This window comes from Ranitomeya variabilis, chromosome 5, assembly GCF_051348905.1.
Source record: "Ranitomeya variabilis isolate aRanVar5 chromosome 5, aRanVar5.hap1, whole genome shotgun sequence".
Lineage (NCBI taxonomy): Eukaryota > Metazoa > Chordata > Amphibia > Anura > Dendrobatidae > Ranitomeya > Ranitomeya variabilis.
In genome coordinates, this window is record NC_135236.1 from 158,409,600 (window position 1) to 158,427,245 (window position 17,646).

The window sequence follows — 17,646 nt, forward strand, 5'->3', positions numbered from 1 at the left end:
TTGGTTATGGATTTATATAGGGCTGCAACATTCTTAGAATAAGCTTCTGCTTTGCTGTGCCCTATAGCATTGTGCTCCCCCATTTTATGACTCAGCACCTTTCGTATTTACATATTTTAATATATATAATTTTGTGAATCAAATTTAATTCTTTAAGGGGTACTCTACCCAATCTAATACGGGTATAAATAATATTTGGACACAAATGTGTGACTTATATAAACACTTGTGTAATATTGCAGAAATGGTGTATATGGCAAGAGTAGTGAAAGTAACACTTGACACCAGAATGTCTGACGACAGGGAAATGAGTCAGATACCAGACACCTTTTGGGCAAGGGGAAAATCTGATATGGGTCGGCTGCCCATTCCCCCTGTCATGATAAATTAAAAGAAGGAACCACTCCTCTTTGGTTAAAGCAATACCCCTTTGAGCCTAGTCAAATCAATGGCCCTGAGCAGGGATATTAAAGAGTATGTTAAGGCAGGGGATCTTCCCCCTGCAACACCCCTTTGTATCCCATTAAGTAGAAAAAGGACCCAAGTGTTCCCCTGACACTTACAGAATAGTTCATGACTTACAGGCTATTAATGATGTTACAGTGAGTGTGACCTCAATTGTCCCTAATACACACACCGTACTGTCACAGATCCTAGCGACGTCAAAATGTTTCACAATCACTGAGTTGGCAAATGCATTCTTCACCTCATCCACAGATTGTACTAGTCTATTACAGTACGTGGATGACCTCCTGCTCTGCTGCCCGGACCAGATGTCCTTGCTGTGGTTTTTGGCAGGAAATGGTTGCAAAGTCTCACGTGACAAACTACAGTATTTCAAACAAAAGGTGGCATTTTAAGGCCACAATATTGCCAAAGGTACAAGACACCTGAATAAAGAAGAAAACATGCAGTGCCGACTAGGGTTGAGCGACTTTCATTTTTTTAAGATCGAGTAGGGTTTTGGGAAACCCGATTTTGTCCAGAGTCGAGTCGAGTGCAGTCGGCCGATTATCGCTAAAAGTCGGGGATCGACCGAAACACGAAACCCAATGCAAGTCAATGGGGAAGCATAGTCGGCAGTGAGTGGAGGCCAGGAAAACACCTACAGTGCCCATTTTAATGCCAAAAACATCCATTCTTGTTTCTGAAGCTTGCCAATCTTAATTAACTGTATAATAATAGTTGGGCATAGGGAATTGGGGGAAAGTTGTGGGGGGAGTAGGGCTGGCTCAAGTTTTTCGTGGGCCCAGGAAATGCGGACTACGTCACGGCGGTGTTGCAGGGAAAGGTAAGTATTTAAAAGTTGCAAGTGCTGTGATCCTGAGCAAGCAGGGGGGGGCCCACTCGTTCGCATTGCCACTGGCACAGGGCCCCTCAAAGTACGGCGGTGTGTTTGCATGGGGGGGGCGCCTCCCACCAGCAGCGACACTTTTGCGTACTCTGAGGGGCCCTGTGCCAGTGACGTCGCCAACGAGTATGCCCCCCCACCTGATGAAGGAACCTGCACTTTCATCTGCACCTTCCTCTTTGTCCCTGTGTAAGGTGGTATAACATGCGGGAAGGGGAACCTTACTTTCAGCAGGGTCAGATTCTGGCTGTGTAGAGTACAAGGGGAATGTAATGGTCTAGGTCAATGTACCAGCAGACTCATTTAGCAGTGGCTGGGCAATGGGCAGGATGAGGAGGAAACAGATATAGGGCCAAAGAATAAAGTAGGCTACATGCAGTTCAAAATTGGTAACAGGACTAAACAGGCGGCATTGCTTTGTTCAGTGGAGTAGCAAACCCAAGAGCAGCAGACACTGTTTCAAGGGCCTAACCACACTAGTAGGCCAAATGCAGTTTAATATCTGATAGTATAGGGCGAAAGCCAGAATGTGGAAGCTCAGCTTTGTTCAGTTGAGGACAACACCAGGGAGGGGCAGACACCTTTAGTAGGCCGGAAAAGCCTATTGCATTTTTTAAAATGGTAATTTGGAGCAGAAGGTTGAAGCTCAGCTTTATTTAGTTGAGGACAACACCAGGCAGGGGCACACAGACAGACACCTTTAGTAGGCCGGAAAAGCCTATTGCATTTTTTAAAATGGTAATTTGGAGCAGAAGGTTGAAGCTCAGCTTTATTTAGTTGAGGGCAACACCAGGGAGGGGCAGAAGCCGTTAGTAGGCCCTAACCACCATTTTTTTTTTTTAAAACCACTTAATGAGAGCCGGAAGGTTGAAGCTCAGCTTTATTTAGTTGAGGACAACACCAGGCAGGGGCACACAGACAGACACCTTTAGTAGGCCGGAAAAGCCTATTGCATTTTTTAAAATGGTAATTTGGAGCAGAAGGTTGAAGCTCAGCTTTATTTAGTTGAGGGCAACACCAGGGAGGGGCAGAAGCCGTTAGTAGGCCCTAACCACCATTTTTTTTTTTTAAAACCACTTAATGAGAGCCGGAAGGTTGAAGCTCAGCTTTATTTAGTTGAGGACAACACCAGGCAGGGGCACACAGACAGACACCTTTAGTAGGCCGGAAAAGCCTATTGCATTTTTTAAAATGGTAATTTGGAGCAGAAGGTTGAAGCTCAGCTTTATTTAGTTGAGGGCAACACCAGGGAGGGGCAGAAGCCGTTAGTAGGCCCTAACCACCATTTTTTTTTTTTTAAAACCACTTAATGAGAGCCGGAAGGTTGAAGCTCAGCTTTATTTAGTTGAGGACAACACCAGGCAGGGGCACACAGACAGACACCTTTAGTAGGCCGGAAAAGCCTATTGCATTTTTTAAAATGGTAATTTGGAGCAGAAGGTTGAAGCTCAGCTTTATTTAGTTGAGGACAACACCAGGGAGGGGCAGAAGCCGTTAGTAGGCCCTAACCACCATTTTTTTTTTTTTAAACCACTTAATGAGAGCCGGAAGGTTGAAGCTCAGCTTTATTTAGTTGAGGACAACACCAGGCAGGGGCACACAGACAGACACCTTTAGTAGGCCGGAAAAGCCTATTGCATTTTTTAAAATGGTAATTTGGAGCAGAAGGTTGAAGCTCAGCTTTATTTAGTTGAGGACAACACCAGGCAGGGGCACACAGACAGACACCTTTAGTAGGCCGGAAAAGCCTATTGCATTTTTTAAAATGGTAATTTGGAGCAGAAGGTTGAAGCTCAGCTTTATTTAGTTGAGGGCAACACCAGGGAGGGGCAGAAGCCGTTAGTAGGCCCTAACCACTATTTTTTTTTTTTAAAACCACTTAATGAGAGCCGGAAGGTTGAAGCTCAGCTTTATTTAGTTGAGGACAACACCAGGCAGGGGCACACAGACAGACACCTTTAGTAGGCCGGAAAAGCCTATTGCATTTTTTAAAATGGTAATTTGGAGCAGAAGGTTGAAGCTCAGCTTTATTTAGTTGAGGACAACACCAGGCAGGGGCACACAGACAGACACCTTTAGTAGGCCGGAAAAGCCTATTGCATTTTTTAAAATGGTAATTTGGAGCAGAAGGTTGAAGCTCAGCTTTGTTTAGTTGAGGGCAACACCAGGGAGGGGCAGAAGCCGTTAGTAGGCCCTAACCACCATTTTTTTTTTTTAAAACCACTTAATGAGAGCCGGAAGGTTGAAGCTCAGCTTTATTTAGTTGAGGACAACACCAGGCAGGGGCACACAGACAGACACCTTTAGTAGGCCGGAAAAGCCTATTGCATTTTTTAAAATGGTAATTTGGAGCAGAAGGTTGAAGCTCAGCTTTATTTAGTTGAGGGCAACACCAGGGAGGGGCAGAAGCCGTTAGTAGGCCCTAACCACCATTTTTTTTTTTTAAAACCACTTAATGAGAGCCGGAAGGTTGAAGCTCAGCTTTATTTAGTTGAGGACAACACCAGGCAGGGGCACACAGACAGACACCTTTAGTAGGCCGGAAAAGCCTATTGCATTTTTTAAAATGGTAATTTGGAGCAGAAGGTTGAAGCTCAGCTTTATTTAGTTGAGGACAACACCAGGCAGGGGCACACAGACAGACACCTTTAGTAGGCCGGAAAAGCCTATTGCATTTTTTAAAATGGTAATTTGGAGCAGAAGGTTGAAGCTCAGCTTTATTTAGTTGAGGACAACACCAGGCAGGGGCACACAGACAGACACCTTTAGTAGGCCGGAAAAGCCTATTGCATTTTTTAAAATGGTAATTTGGAGCAGAAGGTTGAAGCTCAGCTTTGTTTAGTTGAGGGCAACACCAGGGAGGGGCAGAAGCCGTTAGTAGGCCCTAACCACCATTTTTTTTTTTTAAAACCACTTAATGAGAGCCGGAAGGTTGAAGCTCAGCTTTATTTAGTTGAGGACAACACCAGGCAGGGGCACACAGACAGACACCTTTAGTAGGCCGGAAAAGCCTATTGCATTTTTTAAAATGGTAATTTGGAGCAGAAGGTTGAAGCTCAGCTTTATTTAGTTGAGGGCAACACCAGGGAGGGGCAGAAGCCGTTAGTAGGCCCTAACCACCATTTTTTTTTTTTAAAACCACTTAATGAGAGCCGGAAGGTTGAAGCTCAGCTTTATTTAGTTGAGGACAACACCAGGCAGGGGCACACAGACAGACACCTTTAGTAGGCCGGAAAAGCCTATTGCATTTTTTAAAATGGTAATTTGGAGCAGAAGGTTGAAGCTCAGCTTTATTTAGTTGAGGACAACACCAGGCAGGGGCACACAGACAGACACCTTTAGTAGGCCGGAAAAGCCTATTGCATTTTTTAAAATGGTAATTTGGAGCAGAAGGTTGAAGCTCAGCTTTATTTAGTTGAGGGCAACACCAGGGAGGGGCAGAAGCCGTTAGTAGGCCCTAACCACCATTTTTTTTTTTTAAAACCACTTAATGAGAGCCGGAAGGTTGAAGCTCAGCTTTATTTAGTTGAGGACAACACCAGGCAGGGGCACACAGACAGACACCTTTAGTAGGCCGGAAAAGCCTATTGCATTTTTTAAAATGGTAATTTGGAGCAGAAGGTTGAAGCTCAGCTTTATTTAGTTGAGGACAACACCAGGCAGGGGCACACAGACAGACACCTTTAGTAGGCCGGAAAAGCCTATTGCATTTTTTAAAATGGTAATTTGGAGCAGAAGGTTGAAGCTCAGCTTTATTTAGTTGAGTGCAACACCAGGGAGGGGCAGAAGCCGTTAGTAGGCCCTAACCAAAGTTGAAGGCCAAATGCAGTTTAATTTCTGATACTATAGGCCGAAAGCCAGAAGGTGGAAGCTCCGATTTAGACAGTGGAGGACAATTTGAATTAGGGACTGCAGACAGACTTAGTAGGCTGTCCCCTGTGGACCATGCATCCACCACATTATCCCATTGCGCCGTAATGGACACGTAATCTTCCGTGGCCATGCCTACAGGTCCATGCGTCTGTTGTCAGGTGCACCTTTGTACTCACAGATTGCCAGAGTGCATGGACAATGCGGTCTTCTACATGCTGGTGGAGGGTTGGGATGGCTTTTCTCGCAAAAGAAGTGTCGACTGGTTAGCTTGTAGCGTGGTACAGCGTAGTCCATCATGGCCTTATTAATAGTAAATAAAATATATAACTAGGCTCTATGAACTTTTAAATAGGTTCCAGGGGTACACGGGCAGCATTGGTGTGGTCAGTGGAGGAGTATTGCAAGTAGGGGCTGCAGACAGGCCATCAAAGGCCTAAAATACCAAACAGTAGGCACTCATGGCAGTTTTACATCGGTTACATGGATACACAGGCAGGCACTCCAGGCAGCATTGTGGTCAGTGGAGGAGTATTGCAAGTAGGGGCCGCAGACAGGCTATCAAAGGCCTAAAATAACAAACAGTAGGCAGTCATGGCAGTTTTACATCGGTTACATGGATACACAGGCAGGCAATCCAGGCAGCATTGTGGTCAGTGGAGGAGTATTGCAAGTAGGGGCCGCAGACAGGCTATCAAAGGCCTAAAATAACAAACAGTAGGCAGTCATGGCAGTTTTACATCGGTTACATGGATACACAGGCAGGCACTCCAGGCAGCATTGTGGTCAGTGGAGGAGTATTGCAAGTAGGGGCCGCAGACAGGCTATCAAAGGCCTAAAATAACAAACAGTAGGCAGTCATGGCAGTTTTACATCGGTTACATGGATACACAGGCAGGCAATCCAGGCAGCATTGTGGTCAGTGGAGGAGTATTGCAAGTAGGGGCCGCAGACAGGCTATCAAAGGCCTAAAATAACAAACAGTAGGCAGTCATGGCAGTTTTACATCGGTTACATGGATACACAGGCAGGCACTCCAGGCAGCATTGTGGTCAGTGGAGGAGTATTGCAAGTAGGGGCCGCAGACAGGCTATCAAAGGCCTAAAATAACAAACAATAGGCTCATTGCAGTTTTACAGCAGTTACATGGATAGACGGGCAGGCAGCTTGGTGGTGAGTGGAGGAGTATTTAAAGTAGGGACCGCAGACAGGCTATCAAAGGCCTAACATAACAAACAATAGGCTCATGGCAGTTTTACAGCGGTTACATGGATACACGGGCAGGCAGCTTGGTGGTCAGTGGAGGAGTATTTAAAGTAGGGACCGCAGACAGGCTTCAAAGGCCTAACATAAGAAAATGGGCTGGCTGTAGGCACTTTATAATTGGTTCCAGGGGTACACGGGCAGCAGTGGTCTGGCCAGTGGAGGACTAGTGGAAGGAGGGACCGCAGACAGGCTTCAAAGGCCTAACATAAAAAAATGGGCTGGCTGTAGGCACTTTATAATTGGTTCCAGGGGTACACGGGCAGCAGTGGTCTGGCCAGTGGAGGACTAGTGGAAGGAGGGACCGCAGACAGGCTTCAAAGGCCTAACATAAAAAAATGGGCTGGCTGTAGGCACTTTATAATTGGTTCCAGGGGTACACGGGCAGCAGTGGTCTGGCCAGTGGAGGACTAGTGGAAGGAGGGACCGCAGACAGGCTTCAAAGGCCTAACATAAAAAAATGGGCTGGCTGTAGGCACTTTATAATTGGTTCCAGGGGTACACGGGCAGCAGTGGTCTGGTCAGTGGAGGACTAGTGGAAGGAGGGACCGCAGACAGGCTTCAAAGGCCTAAAATAACAAACAATAGGCTCATGGCAGTTTTACAGCGGTTACATGGATACACGGGCAGGCAGCTTGGTGGTCAGTGGAGGAGTATTTAAAGTAGGGACCGCAGACAGGCTTCAAAGGCCTAACATAAGAAAATGGGCTGGCTGTAGGCACTTTATATTTGGTTCCAGGGGTACACGGGCAGCAGTGGTCTGGCCAGTGGAGGACTAGTGGAAGGAGGGACCGCAGACAGGCTTCAAAGGCCTAACATAAAAAAATGGGCTGGCTGTAGGCACTTTATAATTGGTTCCAGGGGTACACGGGCAGCAGTGGTCTGGTCAGTGGAGGACTAGTGGAAGGAGGGACCGCAGACAGGCTTCAAAGGCCTAAAATAACAAACAATAGGCTCATGGCAGTTTTACAGCGGTTACATGGATACACGGGCAGGCAGCTTGGTGGTCAGTGGAGGAGTATTTAAAGTAGGGACCGCAGACAGGCTTCAAAGGCCTAACATAAGAAAATGGGCTGGCTGTAGGCACTTTATAATTGGTTCCAGGGGTACACGGGCAGCAGTGGTCTGGCCAGTGGAGGACTAGTGGAAGGAGGGACCGCAGACAGGCTTCAAAGGCCTAACATAAAAAAATGGGCTGGCTGTAGGCACTTTATAATTGGTTCCAGGGGTACACGGGCAGCAGTGGTCTGGTCAGTGGAGGACTAGTGGAAGGAGGGACCGCAGACAGGCTTCAAAGGCCTAACATAAAAAAATGGGCTGGCTGTAGGCACTTTATAATTGGTTCCAGGGGTACACGGGCAGCAGTGGTCTGGTCAGTGGAGGACTAGTGGAAGGAGGGACCGCAGACAGGCTTCAAAGGCCTAAAATAACAAACAATAGGCTCATGGCAGTTTTACAGCGGTTACATGGATACACGGGCAGGCAGCTTGGTGGTCAGTGGAGGAGTATTTAAAGTAGGGACCGCAGACAGGCTTCAAAGGCCTAACATAAGAAAATGGGCTGGCTGTAGGCACTTTATAATTGGTTCCAGGGGTACACGGGCAGCAGTGGTCTGGCCAGTGGAGGACTAGTGGAAGGAGGGACCGCAGACAGGCTTCAAAGGCCTAACATAAAAAAATGGGCTGGCTGTAGGCACTTTATAATTGGTTCCAGGGGTACACGGGCAGCAGTGGTCTGGTCAGTGGAGGACTAGTGGAAGGAGGGACCGCAGACAGGCTTCAAAGGCCTAAAATAACAAACAATAGGCTCATGGCAGTTTTACAGCGGTTACATGGATACACGGGCAGGCAGCTTGGTGGTCAGTGGAGGAGTATTTAAAGTAGGGACCGCAGACAGGTTTCAAAGGCCTAACATAAGAAAATGGGCTGGCTGTAGGCACTTTATAATTGGTTCCAGGGGTACACGGGCAGCAGTGGTCTGGCCAGTGGAGGACTAGTGGAAGGAGGGACCGCAGACAGGCTTCAAAGGCCTAACATAAAAAAATGGGCTGGCTGTAGGCACTTTATAATTGGTTCCAGGGGTACACGGGCAGCAGTGGTCTGGTCAGTGAAGGACTAGTGGAAGGAGGGACCGCAGACAGGCTTCAAAGGCCTAAAATAACAAACAATAGGCTCATGGCAGTTTTACAGCGGTTACATGGATACACGGGCAGGCAGCTTGGTGGTCAGTGGAGGAGTATTTAAAGTAGGGACCGCAGACAGGCTTCAAAGGCCTAACATAAGAAAATGGGCTGGCTGTAGGCACTTTATAATTGGTTCCAGGGGTACACGGGCAGCAGTGGTCTGGCCAGTGGAGGACTAGTGGAAGGAGGGACCGCAGACAGGCTTCAAAGGCCTAACATAAAAAAATGGGCTGGCTGTAGGCACTTTATAATTGGTTCCAGGGGTACACGGGCAGCAGTGGTCTGGTCAGTGGAGGACTAGTGGAAGGAGAGACCGCAGACAGGCTTCAAAGGCCTAACATAAAAAAATGGGCTGGCTGTAGGCACTTTATAATTGGTTCCAGGGGTACACGGGCAGCAGTGGTCTGGTCAGTGGAGGACTAGTGGAAGGAGGGACCGCAAACAGGCTTCAAAGGCCTAAAATAACAAACAATAGGCTCATGGCAGTTTTACAGCGGTTACATGGATACACGGGCAGGCAGCTTGGTGGTCAGTGGAGGAGTATTTAAAGTAGGGACCGCAGACAGGCTTCAAAGGCCTAACATAAGAAAATGGGCTGGCTGTAGGCACTTTATAATTGGTTCCAGGGGTACACGGGCAGCAGTGGTCTGGCCAGTGGAGGACTAGTGGAAGGAGGGACCGCAGACAGGCTTCAAAGGCCTAACATAAAAAAATGGGCTGGCTGTAGGCACTTTATAATTGGTTCCAGGGGTACACGGGCAGCAGTGGTCTGGCCAGTGGAGGACTAGTGGAAGGAGGGACCGCAGACAGGCTTCAAAGGCCTAACATAAAAAAATGGGCTGGCTGTAGGCACTTTATAATTGGTTCCAGGGGTACATGGGCAGCAGTGGTCTGGTCAGTGGAGGACTAGTGGAAGGAGGGACCGCAGACAGGCTTCAAAGGCCTAAAATAACAAACAATAGGCTCATGGCAGTTTTACAGCGGTTACATGGATACACGGGCAGCTTGGTGGTGAGTGGAGGAGTAGTGCAAGGAGTGTCTGTCCCAGTACTCCCAAAATATAAATAGATGTTAATGTCTCGCAAAACAACCAAAACAAAAAAAAAGGTGGCATACTTAGGTACAGGGGTGGGCTCATCTGCTGAGTTTCTGACATAGTAATTTGGCAGTAACTATTTAATGGTGCCAACATAGGACACAGACACAGACTACTTTAAGTTGCATCATAGATGTCTACAAATTTGTATTGTCAGTGCCAGACATTGAATGATGTCAGCGAATAGACTAAAGATTGGTGGAGCTGTGCGACATAATTTTGCATGTGGTAGAGCACATTTTGAGCTGGGGTACGGGGGGAACTCTCTAGAGGCCGGCGGGACCGCCCCAGGGCCCCTCATGTTACAACGGTGTGTCTGACGTTGGGTGCGCACCACCACCGCCAGAGACACTACATTGTACTATGAGGGACCCAGTAGCAATGCCGTCAACCAAAAGCGAGCACACCCACCTCTTCAGACAAACAGCAGTCTCACGGGTGCTTGCGCCAAGTCGCGATACCACGGCCCCGTGTGGGGAGTTTGGCCATTTAGGGAGGTGTAAACATGTCGTATGCTGTACAATCAGCTGCAGCAAATTAGACATTAGAAAAGTAATTCACAGGCAAGAGCCTTTCATAGGAAAGCTAGGTGTCGGCCGGGCAAGGTGGGGCAAAAGATTTCGAAATCCAGTTGTGGTTCATTTTAATGAATGTTAGATCGTCAACATTTTGGGTAGCCAGACGAGTCCTTTTTTCGGTTAATATTGAACCTGCAGCACTGAATACTCTTTCTGATAGGACACTTGCTGCCGGGCAAGCAAGCTCCTGCAATGCATATTCTGCCAATTCTGGCCAGGTGTCTAATTTGGAGGCCCAGTAATCAAATGGGAATGACGGTTGAGGGAGAACATCGATAAGGGATGAAAAATAGTTAGTAACCATACTGGACAAATGTTGTCTCCTGTCACTTTCAATTGATGCAGCAGTACCTGTCCTGTCTGCGGTCATAGCAAAATCACTCCACAACCTGGTCAGAAAACCCCTCTGTCCAACGCCACTTCTGATGTGTGCACCCCTAACACTCCTAGTCTGCTGCCCCCTGGAGCTCGTGTGAGAACGATCACGTGCGCTGTGTGCTGGGAATGCCTGAAGCAAACGGTCAACAAGAGTTGATTGTTTGGTTGCTAATATTAGTTCCAAGTTCTCATGTGGCATAATATTTTGCAATTTGCCTTTATAGCGTGGATCAAGGAGGCAGGCCAACCAGTAATCGTCATCGTTCATCATTTTCGTAATGCGTGTATCCCTTTTTAGGATACGTAAGGCATAATCCGCCATGTGGGCCAAAGTTCCAGTTGTCAAATCTCCGGTTGTGATTGGTTGAGGGGCAGTTGCAGGCAAATCTACGTCACTTGTGTCCCTCAAAAAACCAGAACCCGGCCGTGACACGCAACCAATTTCCTGTGCCCCCGGGAAAGGTTCGGCATTAAAAATATACTCATCCCCATCATCCTCCTCGTCCTCCACCTCCTCTTCGCCCGCTACCTCGTCCTGTACACTGCCCTGACCAGACAATGGCTGACTGTCATCAAGGCTTTCCTCTTCCTCTGGTGCAGACGCCTGCTCCTTTATGTGCGTCAAACTTTGCATCAGCAGACGCATTAGGGGGATGCTCATGCTTATTACGGCGTTGTCTGCACTAACCAGCCGTGTGCATTCCTCAAAACACTGAAGGACTTGACACATGTCTTGTATCTTAGACCACTGCACACCTGACAACTCCATGTCTGCCATCCTACTGCCTGCCCGTGTATCCTCCCACAAATAAATAACAGCACGCCTCTGTTCGCACAGTCTCTGAAGCATGTGCAGTGTTGAGTTCCACCTTGTTGCAACGTCTATGATTAGGCGATGCTGGGGAAGGTTCAAAGACCGCTGATAGGTCTGCATACGGCTGGCGTGTACAGGCGAACGTCGGATATGTGAGCAAAGTGCACGCACTTTGAGGAGCAGGTCGGAGAACCCAGGATAAGTTTTCAATAAGCACTGCACCACCAGGTTTAAGGTGTGAGCCAGGCAAGGAATGTGTTTCAGTTGGGAAAGGGAGATGGCAGCCATGAAATTCCTTCCGTTATCACTCACTACCTTGCCTGCCTCAAGATCTACTGTGCCCAGCCACGACTGCGTTTCTTGTTGCAAGAACTCGGACAGAACTTCCGCGGTGTGTCTGTTGTCGCCCAAGCACTTCATAGCCAATACAGCCTGCTGACGCTTGGCAGTAGCTGGCCCATAATGGGACAACTGGTGTGCAACAGTGTCATCTGCCGATGGAGTGGTTGGCAGACTGCGTTCTGTGGAAGAGCTGTAGCTTCTGCAGGAGGACGAGGAGGAGGAGGAGGAGGGGGTGCGAACGCCTACAGCCAACTGTTTCCTAGACCGTGGGCTAGGCACAACTGTCCCTAAATTGATGTCGCCTGTGGACCCTGCATCCACCACATTCACCCAGTGTGCCGTGATGGACACATAACGTCCCTGGCCATGCCTACTGGTCCATGCATCTGTAGTCAGGTGCACCTTTGTACTCACAGATTGCCTGAGTGCATGGACGATGCGCTGTTTAACATGCTGGTGCAGGGCTGGGATGGCTTTTCTGGAAAAAAAGTGTCGACTGGGTAGCTCGTATCGTGGTTCAGCGTACTCCATCAGGGCTTTGAAAGCTTCGCTTTCAACTAACCGGTAGGGCATCATCTCTAACGAGATTAGTCTAGCTATGTGGGCGTTAAAACACTGTGTACGCGGATGCGAGGATAAGTACTTCCTTTTTCTAACCAGAGTCTCATGTAGGGTGAGCTGGACTGGAGAGCTGGAGATCGTGGAACTTTCGGGTGTGCCGGTGTACATGGCAGACTGAGAGACGGTTGGAGACGGTATTGTTTCCGCCGGTGCCCTAGATGCAATATTTCCTCCTACAAAACTGGTGATTCCCTGACCCTGACTGCTTTTGGCTGGCAAAGAAACCTGCACAGATACTGCCGGTGGTGCAGAAAATGGTGGCCTTACAGTGACGGAAGGGATGTTGCGTTGCTGACTAGCTTCATTGGCCGAGGGTGCTACAACCTTGAGGGACGTTTGGTAGTTAGTCCAGGCTTGAAAATGCATGGTGGTTAAGTGTCTATGCATGCAACTAGTATTTAGACTTTTCAGATTCTGACCTCTGCTTAAGCTAGTTGAACATTTTTGACAGATGACTTTGCGCTGATCAGTTGGATGTTGTTTAAAAAAATGCCAGACTGCACTCTTCCTAGACTCGGATCCCTTTTCAGGGATTGCAGACTGAGCTTTAACCGGATGGCAACGCTGTGCTCCAACAGGTTTTGGCTTTGACACGCGTTTTGGGCCAGATACGGGCCCGGCAGATGGAACCTGTTGCGATGTTGATGCCTGCTGCGGCCCCTCCTCCACCTCCGCTTCTGAACTACTGCCGCCTGCACCCTGTTCCCCCAATGGCTGCCAATCGGGGTCAATAACTGGGTCATCTATTACCTCCTCTTCGAGCTCGTGTGCAACTTCGTCTGTGTCACTGTGTCGGTCGGTGGTATAGCGTTCGTGGCGGGGCAACATAGTCTCATCAGGGTCTGATTGTGGATCTGTACCCTGAGAGGGCAATGTGGTGGTCTGAGTCAAAGGAGCAGCATAGTACTCTGGCTGTGGCTGTGCATCAGTGCACTCCATGTCAGAATATACTTGTAATGGGCATGGCCTGTTAAATGTTTCACTTTCTAAGCCAGGGACGGTATGTGTAAAGAGCTCCATGGAGTGACCCGTTGTGTCGCCTGCTGCATCCTTCTCTCTTGTTGTAGTTTTTGCTGAGGAGGACAAGGAAGCGACTTGTCCCTGACCGTGAACATCCACAAGCGACGCGCTGCTTTTACATTTACCAGTTTCGGAAGAGGAGGCAAAAGAGCTAGAGGCTGAGTCTGCAATGTAAGCCAAAACTTGCTGTTGCTGCTCCGCCTTTAAAAGCGGTTTTCCTACTCCCAGAAAAGAGAGCGTTCGAGGCCTTGTGTAGCCTGACGACGAAACTGGCTCCACAGCTCCAGACTTAGGTGGAATATTTTTATCCCCACGACCACCTGATGCTCCACTACCACTACCATCATTACCAGCTGACAATGAACGCCCACGACGACCTCTTGCACCAGACTTCCTCATTGTTTTAAAATCTTAACCAAAGTAACTTTATTTGTTGCTATCAAACAACTTACACGGTGAGCTATAACTTCAGTATGATTTCAATATCCCTTAACAGGTTGGTGAGACCACAAGGAAAATCAGGCACAATGTTACACACTCTGTTTTCTGTGGCACAAAATCACAGAGATGACACACACGCAGGACTGTCACTCAAGCACTAATGTCAATATTAATCTCCCACCTAATTTATTTATTTTTTTTTCTCAGGGAGACTTTAGAAACCAAATAATATTAAAAAAAAAAAAAAAAAAGGCTTTCTATGGCCCACAATTAGAGAGAGAGAGGTGGCACAACCAGGAGTCAAGACTGGCGCACAAGCTGAAAGGGCAATATTACTCTCCCACTGTTTTTTATGTTTTTTTTGTTTTTTTCAGGGAGACTTTAGAAACCAAATAATATTAAAAAAACCAAAAAAAAAAAAGGCTTTCTATGGCCCACTGAATGAGAGGGAGAGAGGTGGCACACCCAGGAGTCAAGACTGGCACACAAGCTGAAAGGGCAATATTACTCTCCCACTGTTTTTTTATGTATTTTTTGTTTTTTCAGGGAGACTTTAGAAACCCAATAATATTTAAAAAAAAAAATAAATAGGCTTTCTATGGCCCACTGAATGAGAGGGAGAGAGGTGGCACACCCAGGAGTCAAGACTGGCACACAAGCTGAAAGGGCAATATTACTCTCCCACTGTTTTTTTAGGTTTTTTTTTTTTTTCAGGGAGAATTAGAAACCAAATAATATTAAAAAAAAAAAAAAAATAGGCTTTCTATGGCCCACTGAATGAAAGGGAGAGAGGTGGCACACCCAGGAGTCAAGACTGGCACACAAGCTGAAAGGGCAATATTACTCTCCCACTGTTTTTTTATGTATTTTTTGTTTTTTCAGGGAGACTTTAGAAACCCAATAATATTTAAAAAAAAAAATAAATAGGCTTTCTATGGCCCACTGAATGAGAGGGAGAGAGGTGGCACACCCAGGAGTCAAGACTGGCACACAAGCTGAAAGGGCAATATTACTCTCCCACTGTTTTTTTAGGTTTTTTTTTTTTTTTCAGGGAGAATTAGAAACCAAATAATATTAAAAAAAAAAAAATAGGCTTTCTATGGCCCACTGAATGAAAGGGAGAGAGGTGGCACACCCAGGAGTCAAGACTGGCACACAAGCTGAAAGGGCAATATTACTCTCCCACTGTTTTTTTATGTATTTTTTGTTTTTTCAGGGAGACTTTAGAAACCCAATAATATTTAAAAAAAAAAATAAATAGGCTTTCTATGGCCCACTGAATGAGAGGGAGAGAGGTGGCACACCCAGGAGTCAAGACTGGCACACAAGCTGAAAGGGCAATATTACTCTCCCACTGTTTTTTTAGGTTTTTTTTTTTTTTTCAGGGAGAATTAGAAACCAAATAATATTAAACAAAAAAAAAAATAGGCTTTCTATGGCCCACTGAATGAAAGGGAGAGAGGTGGCACACCCAGGAGTCAAGACTGGCACACAAGCTGAAAGGGCAATATTACTCTCCCACTGTTTTTTTATGTATTTTTTGTTTTTTCAGGGAGACTTTAGAAACCCAATAATATTTAAAAAAAAAAATAAATAGGCTTTCTATGGCCCACTGAATGAGAGGGAGAGAGGTGGCACACCCAGGAGTCAAGACTGGCACACAAGCTGAAAGGGCAATATTACTCTCCCACTGTTTTTTTAGGTTTTTTTTTTTTTTCAGGGAGACTTTAGAAACCAAATAATATTAAAAAAAAAAAAAAAAAAAAAAAAATAGGCTTGCTATAGCCCACTGAATGAGAGATAGCACACACAGCAGTGGCACACAAGCCCTTACTGAGGCCAATATTTTTCTCCCACTGATTGATGTAGTGTTTTTGTGTTGAGGTAGAATTTAGAACACAAATCACGGAAAAAATAAATAGGCTTTCTATGGCCCACTGAATGAAAGGGAGAGAGGTGGCACACCCAGGAGTCAAGACTGGCACACAAGCTGAAAGGGCAATATTACTCTCCCACTGTTTTTTTATGTATTTTTTGTTTTTTCAGGGAGACTTTAGAAACCCAATAATATTTAAAAAAAAAAATAAATAGGCTTTCTATGGCCCACTGAATGAGAGGGAGAGAGGTGGCACACCCAGGAGTCAAGACTGGCACACAAGCTGAAAGGGCAATATTACTCTCCCACTGTTTTTTTAGGTTTTTTTTTTTTTTTCAGGGAGAATTAGAAACCAAATAATATTAAAAAAAAAAAAAAAATAGGCTTTCTATGGCCCACTGAATGAAAGGGAGAGAGGTGGCACACCCAGGAGTCAAGACTGGCACACAAGCTGAAAGGGCAATATTACTCTCCCACTGTTTTTTTATGTATTTTTTGTTTTTTCAGGGAGACTTTAGAAACCCAATAATATTTAAAAAAAAAAATAAATAGGCTTTCTATGGCCCACTGAATGAGAGGGAGAGAGGTGGCACACCCAGGAGTCAAGACTGGCACACAAGCTGAAAGGGCAATATTACTCTCCCACTGTTTTTTTAGGTTTTTTTTTTTTTTTCAGGGAGAATTAGAAACCAAATAATATTAAACAAAAAAAAAAATAGGCTTTCTATGGCCCACTGAATGAAAGGGAGAGAGGTGGCACACCCAGGAGTCAAGACTGGCACACAAGCTGAAAGGGCAATATTACTCTCCCACTGTTTTTTTATGTATTTTTTGTTTTTTCAGGGAGACTTTAGAAACCCAATAATATTTAAAAAAAAAAATAAATAGGCTTTCTATGGCCCACTGAATGAGAGGGAGAGAGGTGGCACACCCAGGAGTCAAGACTGGCACACAAGCTGAAAGGGCAATATTACTCTCCCACTGTTTTTTTAGGTTTTTTTTTTTTTTTCAGGGAGAATTAGAAACCAAATAATATTAAAAAAAAAAAAAATAGGCTTTCTATGGCCCACTGAATGAAAGGGAGAGAGGTGGCACACCCAGGAGTCAAGACTGGCACACAAGCTGAAAGGGCAATATTACTCTCCCACTGTTTTTTTATGTATTTTTTGTTTTTTCAGGGAGACTTTAGAAACCCAATAATATTTAAAAAAAAAAATAAATAGGCTTTCTATGGCCCACTGAATGAGAGGGAGAGAGGTGGCACACCCAGGAGTCAAGACTGGCACACAAGCTGAAAGGGCAATATTACTCTCCCACTGTTTTTTTAGGTTTTTTTTTTTTTTCAGGGAGACTTTAGAAACCAAATAATATTAAAAAAAAAAAAAAAAAAAAAAAAATAGGCTTGCTATAGCCCACTGAATGAGAGATAGCACACACAGCAGTGGCACACAAGCCCTTACTGAGGCCAATATTTTTCTCCCACTGATTGATGTAGTGTTTTTGTGTTGAGGTAGAATTTAGAACACAAATCACGGAAAAAATAAATAGGCTTTCTATGGCCCACTGAATGAAAGGGAGAGAGGTGGCACACCCAGGAGTCAAGACTGGCACACAAGCTGAAAGGGCAATATTACTCTCCCACTGTTTTTTTATGTATTTTTTGTTTTTTCAGGGAGACTTTAGAAACCCAATAATATTTAAAAAAAAAAATAAATAGGCTTTCTATGGCCCACTGAATGAGAGGGAGAGAGGTGGCACACCCAGGAGTCAAGACTGGCACACAAGCTGAAAGGGCAATATTACTCTCCCACTGT